The sequence below is a fragment of the Triticum aestivum genome, chromosome 3D, assembly GCF_018294505.1.
Source record: "Triticum aestivum cultivar Chinese Spring chromosome 3D, IWGSC CS RefSeq v2.1, whole genome shotgun sequence".
NCBI lineage: Eukaryota > Viridiplantae > Streptophyta > Magnoliopsida > Poales > Poaceae > Triticum > Triticum aestivum.
Window position 1 is genome coordinate 410,774,182 of NC_057802.1, and position 11,233 is coordinate 410,785,414.

Genomic DNA, 11,233 nt, shown 5'->3' on the forward strand with positions numbered 1-11,233 from the left:
CGGGTTCGACTAGTCGGCCCGGGGACTGGCCGCTTTAAGTTATATTAAAAGTTCTACCTGAAGTCAGACAAGTAGTGTGCCGGCACCTGAGCAATCTCTTGTCAAAAGTCGCAGCTCGAAGAACCGACTGTCCGACTGGCAAGAGCCAAAGGCAGAAAGGATGCCCACACGAAAAACGGCTAAGGACCAACGAACTTATATAACGCAAAGACGGCCTCCAACCACGCCTACCGGCTGTCAAAACAGCCGGCTGGCCGGCCTCCCCATCACTTCGCTATAATCCAACAAAGCTAGAGTACTTGCCCTCCCAAGCACTTCCCCAGCCACAGATTGCAGAGCAGCTGTCCGGCTGGGAAGGCGGCAACCAAGGGAGGGCGGCAAAGGAAACAGCTGAAGGATGAAAAGCAAAGAACAAGGGAAAGCCAAACACATGCATAATTATATTTACACATAAGGCCCCCAACAGGCCGGCAGTCAATATAGTTCGAATACACCCCCAGTGGGTGGAATTGTGCAAACTTAACAAAATACTGTTCCAAGAATGGTGAAACAGGAAAGTAGAGGCAGCAGACTAGACTAAGCGCGCAGCAGGGGAGCCGGGCTGGTCGGTGGAGACGGCGCCACCGGCTGGAGGAGTGGCCGGCTGGCGGGTCTCGGCTTGATCATCGCCGGCTGCAGGCGGTGCACCCGCGCGTGCCTTGTTGCTGGAGGCACAGTCAAGCTGAGGCTGACCGGCCGCTCCACCATCTGGCACGGCGTCTTCACCCTCCTCCTCCTCCTCCTCGCCCTCGTCGCTGGAGTTGATCTCCTCCGTCGAGTCCTCGCCGTCTGCCGGGTACAGCCCGAACCACTCCTCCGGCTGGGCAACGCTGTTGTCGTCCACCTCAGGAGCGAAGGCGCTGGTGTCGGTGTAGTCGGCAATCGCCGAAGCCCGCTAGATGATAGCCGGCCGTGTCGGCCTCCTGCCGCCAGGTGGCCAGCTGGTCCACACTCAGCTCGGGATACCAGGCCTTGGCGAACTCCAGCGCCCGCCTGGCGCCGGACCGAGCCGCAGAAGCCTTCCAGGCCTCGAAGCGGCCGTCTGCCACCTCCAGCCAGTCGGCAGTCTGACTGGGGGTGCGGGGAATCACCTCACCAGGCCAGAGAGCGGCCAACACCTGCGCCCCAACACGCTGAAGCCAGCCGGAGGCGGGCCTGAATCGCCAAGAGCTGCTCCTCCAGCGACCGGCGAGCGTTCAGCGCGATCTTGGCGCCAGCCTGCCTTCGTGCCCCGCGGTGGGCCTCAACGACCTGGTTGGCGGCGGTACAATAGCCAGGGAAGTACTCTGCGCAAGAAAGAAAGCGAAAGAAGAGAAAAACACCAAGTCAGAAAATGAGCCAGGCGGCAAGCGGCAAGCAAGGACGAAGAAGAAGGCGGCCTACCGTCAACCAAGTCTTCGATCTGGCCATAGCCGTTGATCAACGTCTGCTTCGCTTCGGCCCAGCTGGTCGCCTCTGTCTCATACTCGGCTTGGAGGGCGGCCTCGCTGTCCTGCACCGCCTTCAGGGCCGCCTTGTGGCTCTTCTCCTGGTCGGCCAACCTCTTGGCCAGGCGGTCACGCTCCTGTGCCAAGGCGCCAAACTCGGCCTCCTTAGCACGGAGGGCGTCCTGAGCCTCGCCCAGCTGCTCCCTCAGACTGGCGTTGGCCGCTGCAGGGATGGCAGAAAAGAAAGAAGCAATAAGGAAGAAGTCGTCAAGGAAGATCCGACCCGACTGCTCAGCAGTCGGCCTGAATCTCGGGGACTACACCCAGTGGGTGCGCTGACGCGCCCCCACGTGAGATAAAAGATGAAGCACTTACCCCGGCTCTCAGATAGGTCAGCATTCTTCTGGGTCAGCACCCGAGCCTGGGAGTTGAAGGCAGCCGCGCGGAGGTTGTGGTAGTCCTGCAAGACAGGCAGAGGAGCGAATGAGAACAAGATAGCAAAACAAAGCCCGCTAAGAAGTTCCAAGCCGCCTGCTCAGCAGCCGACTCGGAACTCGGGGCCTACACCCAGTGGGTGCACTGACGCGCCCCCACGGAAGAAACCAAGATCAAAAAAGCAAAAATAGGAAGACTAACCCGAATGGCCGCCCGCGTCACAAGGAACTCGTCATTGTATTTCCTCAGCGCCGCAGCCTAGGACTGAAGCCGGTTCCAGACGTCCCGCGCTGCCACGTTCACCACAGCCGTCCCTCCACCCGGCGTCCACCCCGAGCTGGCGCTGGCCACCTCCACATCTTGGGCCGACGAACTGAGGCCCGCGGCTTTCTGCGGGTTCGATGCAGCCTTCCCCGTGCGCTGGCGCGGGGGCGACCGGACCACCAGGTCCGTCCTCGCAGTCGGCTCACCCCCAGCCGATTGCGCAGGCGACACGTTAGGCCGGCCGCCTTGAGCCGCCCCAGTCGGCGGGGCCGGTGCCGCCTCCCTCTCCGGGATGACGACGTCGTCCTCCCTCTCACATCCCGGCTGGTTGCCGCCGGCTTCCTCTGGCGGGGGCTCTGGGGCCTCAGGCGCCGCGACGCGCAGAGGGGTGACGAGCAAGGCTCCCTCCGCTGTTGTCATGGCCGCAGCCTCCGCTTGGGCCTTAGCCGCCGCGTCGGCGCGCGCCTTCGCTGCCTCCTCCTCCTGTGCCGCCTTGGCGGCAGCCGCCCTCAACTCCTCCGCCTCCCGCGCGTTTCGCTCCGTCGCCGCCTGAAGCTCGGCGCGGGGGTCCACGCGGCGGGTGCTCCCGGATCCTCCAGGCGATCCAACGACGGAGGCGGCAGCAACCCGCTCGAGCGAAAGCGGAGGCCTGGTTTTTTTGAGAAAAGGGCAAGGATTCAGAAATCACCAAGAAAAGAAGAAAGAATGTACAAAGGAATATACACTTACGCCGACACCATCTGCGGCTGCTTCACCACCTTGCGGAAGCAGGCCGCCTTCGCGGCCGCCTCATCCCGCCTGGTCGCCGCCACCCCACCCTTGGGCTTCTTCGGCCGGCTCCCGAACAAGCCCGACGCGGCACGGTGCTTCTGCCTGCCGCCCCGAGCAGGCGGCGCGGCGGAGGAACCCGCGCCGCGGCCAGACGCTGGCTGGCGGCGTGGGACGACTTCCGCCTCATCGTCATCCGGCCAGTCGTCGAAACTGGCTTCGCCGCCACCCGCCTCGGTGTTGTCCTCCATGGCGGCCGCCCCCAAGACATGGTCCTCCAGGTCATGCTCCGCCCGGTCGGGGAGGAATCGGCGCTCCACCTCTGACCCGGCTGCAGGTCGAAGGAGAGGGCTCTACCAAGGCGTGCCGAGTGGTTACAACGGCCAGAAGGAATTCGAAACAAAACTAAGAAATGAAAAGGAAAAAGAAAACATACGTGGGCGGAGGATGTGCACGGGAATATGGCTCCTTGCCAAACCGCCACTCTGCGGAGAGCTTGCAGTTCGCAAGGTAATTCACCATGTGGGCCACCTCGTCGTGCGGCATGTTCTTGGTGCACATCCGACTCGCATCGAGCTGGCCGCTCATCTGACAGATCAGGTGAGGGCGGCTCTGAAGCAGAAGCACCCGGCGCGCGACGAAGGCGGCCAGCAAGTCGGACCCAGTCAGGCCCTCCGACTGGATCATCACCCACAGTCGGGCGACGGCCGCGGCTCCAGCCGGCGTTAGCGTCGCGGCCCGATAGGACCAGTGGGGCCGCCTCCCAGCCGGCGGGCCGGCTACGTAAGCCGGCAAGTTGACGTAGTCGCTTTGTGGGGCGACGTTCTTCACGTAGAAATATGACTTCTGCCAGTGCTTCACCGACTGGATTAACGTGATGACGGGGAAGGGGTTGTCGGCCGCCGGCCTCCGCATCGCGATGAAGGCGCCGCTCTGCGCCGGCACGACCTGCATGCGTGTGCCCAGCTTAGATTGGAAGAACTCCCCCCAGAGCTCGAAGGTGGGGAGAACGCCAAGGAAGCTTTCGTACAAGGTGACGAAGGCGGATAGCAGCACCATCGTGTTCGGGGTGAGGTGGTGCGGCTGGAGTTGATAGAAGTCGAGGAAGGAGCGGAAGAAAGCTCTCACCGGCAAGCCGATGCCGCACAGGAAATGCGAGCGGAAGACTACCCGCTCGCCTTCCTCCGGCTCTGGCGTGATCTTCTTCGCAGGCGCGAGGCGGACCCGCACCTGGTCCGCGCCGAGCAACCGCCGCGTCTTGCGGAGGAACTCGATGTGGTCCATGTGGACGTTGGAGCCGTCCCAGTCCCCGCCGTACTGCATGGTGGCGAGAAGCTAGCTAGGAAGAGTGCGGCAGCGGAGAAAGCACGGCCCTGCGGCGGCAGAGCTGCGGGGTGGAGTGAAGAATGGTGGGACGGCACGGCGGTGAGGCGCTGCTGCAAGGAAAAGCAGGAGGAAGAAGATGGCGGAGAGGAGAGGAGCGTGCGAGCGTCTGCCGCTTCCCCCTCCCCCCCTACTTATAGCCTCGTGCGGCGAAGCCGAGGAGGCGAGGCGTGGGGAGGAACGTGGGATTAACTGCGCCCACTCCCCCACGTCCCGCGATTATTGCGCCCAAACGGCGTGCGGAAACCGCCGCCGGAAGACGTGCGGATGGCTTTGGGCCGCAAAGAATCCGCGCCTAGGCCTAGGCGTAGGAGTGGTGGGCCCTCGGCCTGCGGCGACGTCTTGTCGCGCGCGTGGGTTGGCAGGCTCTTTTCAGCCAAGGGACGCCACGTGGTTCGCAGGCGGCGAGCGGCTGGCTCGCAGCCCGGCGCACGCGCCAACAGACTCCCGCCTTCCGAATTTAAAAATTTCGCCAAGACGGCGCGCCCAACCGAAGCCGGCTCCCAGCTGCTGCCTCGTCAAGATAAGAAGCTGACCGAGCTTCTCGACCTCCTCTCAGCCTTGAAGCCCAGCCAGCTTCGGGGACTACTGTCGGAGTAAATGGCCACGGGTAGCCTAACCGACTCCCCCTGGCTCTTCGAAAAATTATCAGGCCGTTCAGGCCTTCAAGCATACAAAGCATAGGGCCTCCTTCCCCCGGCCGGCTATCCCCAGGGCCGACTCCCAGAAGGTGACCCAGCCTCAGAAACCTCCCCCAAGAAAGATATGAGATAGCCGACTCCAGGGAGCCGGCCCCAAGAGGACCGACTCCCAGAAGCCGACCATGAAGAAAGCCGGCAAAGACTGCACCTACTAAGACTGTACCCACGTAACGGCGATAGGATGGGGCGTGGCCGCAGTACGACCCACTACCCCCGAATCCCGGACCAGGCATGGCCACAGGGCGCCGTACGGGCCAGCCATCCCCCGTCCGGTGCGGCACTGTAGCCATGTTTGCCTCGATGTCACCCACGACAGGTGCCAGTACGGCCCGTGGGCGGCGGGCCCCTTTGCCAGAGAGACATCTGAAGACGGCCTGGCCTCCTCTAGTCGGCCAGGGATGTGGCCGGCTCCCAATAGCCGGCTACCTCCCTCCCTCGAAGCATGCGCCCCATTAAGGAGACAAGACGAGGTAAGGCTACAGTGAGAGCTCGCAAGGCGGTGACACTATAGCCACGCTTACCTCGACAAAGCCCTCGTCATCAGAGGCGAGGCAACAGTAACCAGCCGCCGACAAAGCTCTCAAGCAGTGGGGCCGGCCTGCCGGCCAAGAGGCCGGCAGCCGGCGGGACCCACCAGTCGACGGGCCCCAATGACCGGCGGAGAAGCCGGCGAGCATAGACACTGACGGCTGGGACCCGCGCCCAGCCGGATTACCATGGTACCCCTGGGGGTAGGCCTATATAAACCCCCCGGGACACCCATGCAAAGGGTTGATCTCATAGAATTCCACACACCACATAGAGAGAAAAGGAGAGCTAGCCTTGCCCTTCTTCTTCCTCTAGCCAAACAGCTCAAGGAGCACTTGTAGCTACTTGTATTGATCTAGTGATCATGCGGAGACCCCGCAGAGCAGGACTAGGGGTGTTATCTCCACGGAGAGCCCCGAACCTGGGTAAGATCCGCCGGCGTGCATGTCTTCGCCTCATCCCGTTTCCAGGCACCGGCGATGTTTTACTGGCTCCCACAATGATAAGCCACCCGTTGGCATATGTCGCACCTACCTCCCGACACCGCCACACAGCTACGTTCGCATGCCCTTCGCCTTGCCGAGCGTGGCGTCAGCCTATCAGCGCAACATGCGGCGTATCCTGGCGGCTCAGAAGGCCAGGTACCACGCCGTCCTGGAAGAAATGGAGATGGTCTTCAGGGAATCTCCCGAGCCCCCAGAGCCTCCCGAGGCTCAGGGCTCTGGTGGTTCGTGAGGAGCCACTCCTTCGACGCACGCCTTCAGCTGCACCAACTCTACTTCGTCTACAGAACCAGGTGACATCTTCCAAGCTCGTTTAGCTGGGAGCGCCCCACGGGCTCCATTATTCCCAGGCCGCATGGGTCTGTCCCTGTGGCATGTATCCCTTTTTCTTTTGTCTTCAGCTTACCTTGCTGGGGGCGCCCCTCGGGCTGCATTATCCCCAAGCCGCTCGGGCCGGACCCAGTGGCGTGTATCTTCCTGCATTTACCCAAGCTGATCTGCTTTCCATGCTTAACCTGCCTACGGCTATCGCCTACTCGATCATCGCCTCCCACGGGGCCTCCTCACAGGCACGGCGCTGGTGCATGGGTCCGTCCCTGCCACGTCGACAAATCTGAGCGGCCGAGCTCTGGCTCGCGGCACGCCCCGCGCACGTCACCTCACCAGGCCCTCGGTGCCTTCACTTCATCCAGAGCAACCAGCGGCAGGCTGGCAGCTGTAATGGCAAATCGTGTTTCTTCTTGTGCCTGTTCACAGGGATCCCATGGGAAGGATAGCAGGCGGCACCGTGAGTCTCCTTTTCTCCCGTGCAATTCGCTTGCGCGTTAAAAGGGGGGCTCCTGAGCATCGCGACTCAGGAGCTGTTACTGGCTCTCCAGCCCTCACTCCCTGGCCTTGACCACGGCATCGCGACCTGGCATACCAGCGGTGGCTGAGCTCGCTCGAGGGCCGGGACCTGAGGACGTAGAGCTCAGGAGAGCGCGGGGGGACGGAAACTCGTATGGGCCGGCCTAGCTATGCCGCACGAGTTGGCACGCAGGCCTAGCGCACCATCAGAAATTTTCGCGAAGTCAACGAGATAAGTACAGCTCTCGGATCGGCTGAATGTTGGGGCCTAACGGTCACCCTCGCCTTGCCGCAACCCCATTGCGGCCACGTCAACTCCCTTTCTCGCTTTACCATGGCTGCTTGAGCGCTACGGGGGACCTCCTGAGCATCGCGCCTCAGGGGCTCTTACTGGACCTCGGGCCGCACACCTCCTGGCCTTGACCATGGCACGCGACCTGGCATACCAGCGACGGCTGTAGCCTGCCTGGGGACCGGGACCTATCAGCGTAGAGCAACCAGCTATCGCAAGGAAAGAAAGGGGGGACCGAGCCCTAACGGGACGTGCGTTCGCCAAATTCTCATAATAGGGAAGATAAGCACAAAAGACATTACAGACCCTTACATGTCCCCACGGGGTACTTCATGATTCTTCGCAGGGAACAAAAGCTAAAACTAAGGGCAATCCTATCTACACCCTCCCACGGCGGACGCCATCATCAATAGTGGGCCATAGGAGGCCGGCGCCAACCCCATCCAGATCAGCGGCGACGACGGCCGGACGCCGCAGCTCTGCTCCGAGCACGGCGAGAGCTCGGGGGCACGTAGCTGTCATCGCTCGTCTCCGGAGTCTCATAGAGCTCAGGAGAGCTACTAGACTCCCAAGGGCTGCTGCTGCTGGAGTGGCCGCGAGCGGAGCACGCTTCAGCCTGACGCTCCTCTCCGAAGTAGCATTCCAGGCGGCGGCCCTCCGCATCGAAGACCTTGAAGAAGAGCGTGGAGGCGCCGTCGAACTCAAAGTGGATCGCGAGGGCGCCCCTCACACGGCAGACCCGTGCGATCTCGCCCCAGCCGTGCTTCATGAAGATTTTGCCGGTGGGGACCGCCTCAATCTCTGCTCCGGTCGCCGAAGTGTCACAGTCAGCGTGCTGCAACCAGAGCTCGAGAGGCCCCCTTGGCGGCATCACGTCGGAGAAGAACTGTGGGAAGCGGATCCAAGAGCTCGGAGGCATCGGCGCCCATAGCACAAGCTCACGCGAGGAGTCCGTGGCATGGATTCCAGGGGCAACAGCGCGTGTCGTCGTGGCGCGGCAATCCTGGGCGCGACCCAGGCGACGCTGCTCGTCGCTCCGTCCTCCTGAGCCCTGGGCTCGGGCATACAGGGGTAGGGGATACCCTGGGGGAGGCCGCTCGCACCAAGGCCTCGTCACACCTGCATCGCCGCTTCATCACGGCGGTGGACCGACCTCTTCTTCGGCGGAAGTGGCCCCGGGTCATCCCGAGGGGCCTTCCCCTTTTTCTTCAGCAGAGAACCTTCTGATAGGCGCCATTGATGTTAGCAGTGGAGCGAGGAGGAAGAAGCAAGCAAGCGAGGAAGAGATGGGCGACGGGGGCTCCGCCCCCTCCCCATTTATAGCAACAGAAGGCCAACCGGCGTCTCCCACGATCGCAGGTAATGATGGTTCTCCTTGCATGTTGCAGGGACTTGTGAAGTCGTGCAGTTGCCGAGGCAGCGTGGGGAAGCGGAGACGCCCACGTCCAATCAACCGTCATGCGTCAACCAAGGCCGCAGGCTTTTGGGGCCCGCTATGCTCCGTACTTCACCCTTGGCTTCGCCACGAAGCCAAGCCCGAGCGCACCTTTGGCCCGGAGGCTACTGTCGGCGTTCTGGGAACAGGGGTCCCCAGACTTGCCTGCCTACAGCCCACGGCGTGGCTAAGCCAGCAGGCCTGTACGGCCCATCTTCATCAACAAGGCATCCAAGACCCTCGCGAGGGGCCAAGCCTCGCGAGGCGAATGACGCAAGACCTCCTCAGGAGTGGCCTAGTCAGGCAGGCTCACGAGGAGCGGAGATATCGAGGCGGGGCAAACCTCACGAGGCTCTCGTGACGTGAGCCATGACGATCGACACCAGGCGGGCGCCAGCCGTGCAGCGTCCTCGTTTCCTCTTTGGTGCTAAGGAAGGAGGCACAGGTGAGGATTACCGAGGCATCAGGAAAAGGTTGCTATATCGGTGCAACGAGACCAAGACCAGGAGGACGGCAAGACGGAGGTCATCGTGGAGCCCAAGACGGCGTCACCACCAGAGCCTTTCGCAGGCGAAGACCACTTTTGTCAGGATAGCTTGTACTAGCTGTCCCCCTTCAAATTTGCCAGCCGTTGTTGGCTCCCTTCCCGCTCAATATTTGGGAAGAGGACCAGGGCCTATATAAGTAGAGCTAGCCACCACGGTAGGGGTATCTCATCTAGGCTGGATCTCATCTGATCAGATCGAGCAGTTCACCCAGCTCTCAACCGCTAAGTCACCAAGCACAAGAACACCTCAACCTCAGGAGGCTGTTCTTCCCTCTAGACTGTTCATCATCAGCCCAAGAGGCAATCCACCACCACCACACTGGAATAGGGTATTACACCACACCGGTGGCCCGAACCAGTATAAATCTCGTGTCTTTCCGTGTTGCGAGTTTATCGAGTTCGTTCGCGAGATCTTAGCGAGCTAGGGCGTAGATCGGTAGGAGGGAAAGACTTCGCACGCACCCCAGTGTTCGAACCTTAAGGGTTTGTCGGAACCCCACATCTGACACCGGCGGCACGAGCCCACGCCCCTCGAAGGCGGGCATGGCGAGAGCAACCTTCGCCCCATCTGGGCGGCGGTACAGGGGAACGTGGGTGTCAGGCGGATACCCCTGATCGTCCCCGACCAAAAGGCGAAGAGCCACGCCAGCTTCTCGTCCGACAAGGCATCCCGGCGCAGATGGAGGTCGTCCTCCTCATCCGCAAGATTCCACAAGGGGCGCGAGCGCACCTGGAGTGGAGCTACGCGCTGCGCCAGGAATCCCTTGACGATCATGGCCCCCATCAGCTTCGCCGCCTTCGGGTCGTCAGGCTTTAGGTCGGCGGTCATCTTCTCCAGCACCTGCTCCACTCGGGGGTCGGTGAGCCTCGCGCGGAACCACCTGTCATGAGGCGTAGGTATCTCTGTCGGCAGCACCAACCAAGGGTGGGAGCACTTGGCGACCATAAGGGCCCACTTGCTACTAAAGCCCTTGGCCTTCTTCCCGGCCTTCGAGATCGCGTTGGTCCCAGTGGCCGTGACGAAGTTGGCACACCCCGAGCAGTGGTCGTCCTTGTTGCAGAGGTAGAAGAAGTGGCGAAGCAGCGCCACGGACGGCATCACCACCACGAATGCCTCGTAATAGAAGGCGAAGATCGACAGGAGGAGGACGGAGTTGGGATGGAGATGAAGGGCATGCAGCTTATAGTGGCTAAGGACGGCGTAGAAAAATCGGAGAAGGGGAGAACCAGCCCTACGAGGACACTACTCATAAAGAAGGGATAGAAGGTGCTCCTTGAGTCCTCTGGCTCAGCGGAGGCAGCCCGAAGCGCGGTCTTTCCCTTCCTGTTGATGCCCTCTGCTGTCATCAGGAGGGTGGCGGCGAAGTTCTTCTCTGAAACGCCGGGCACGCTCAGAGCCGGCTCGTACCAGGCGGGCGGAAGAGCGGCCTTTGCCTTGCCGGACGCCATCGATTGCAGGCTCGAGGGGGAATTGGCACGGATCTCGAGTCTTTGGGAGCAGGGAGCAAGAAAGGGGATCTGGAGCGAGACAAAGGGAGGCAATGAAGGCATCGTGATGTGCGCCAGCCTTTTGTAAGTTGGGCAGTTGCCGAGACGGCGTGAGGAAGCGGAGACGCCCACGTCCCGTCCATCGCCACACGTCAATCAAGGCTGCAGGCTATTGGGGCCCGCGGCACTCCCCACTTGACCCTTGGCTTCGCCTCGAAGCCAAGTACGAGCGCGCCTTGGGCCCGAGGGCTACTGTCGGCGTCCTAGGAACGGGGTACCCAGACATGCGTGCGTGCGGCCCAGGGCATGGCTCAGCCAGGGGCCTGGTACGACCCATCTTCATCAGTGACCACTCAAGACCCTCGTGAGGGGCCAACCCTCGCGAGGCGGATGATGCCAAGACCTCCTCAGGGGTAGCGGCTGGCTCTCGAGGAGCGGAGATATCTATGCAAGGGGCACCTCGCGAGGTATGCATGATGTGAGCCATGACGATCAACGCCAGGCGGGCGCCAGCGGGCGCAGAGTACCAGATGCCTCTTTGGTGCTAAAGGGGCAAGCGCAGGCGAGGAGTCCTGAG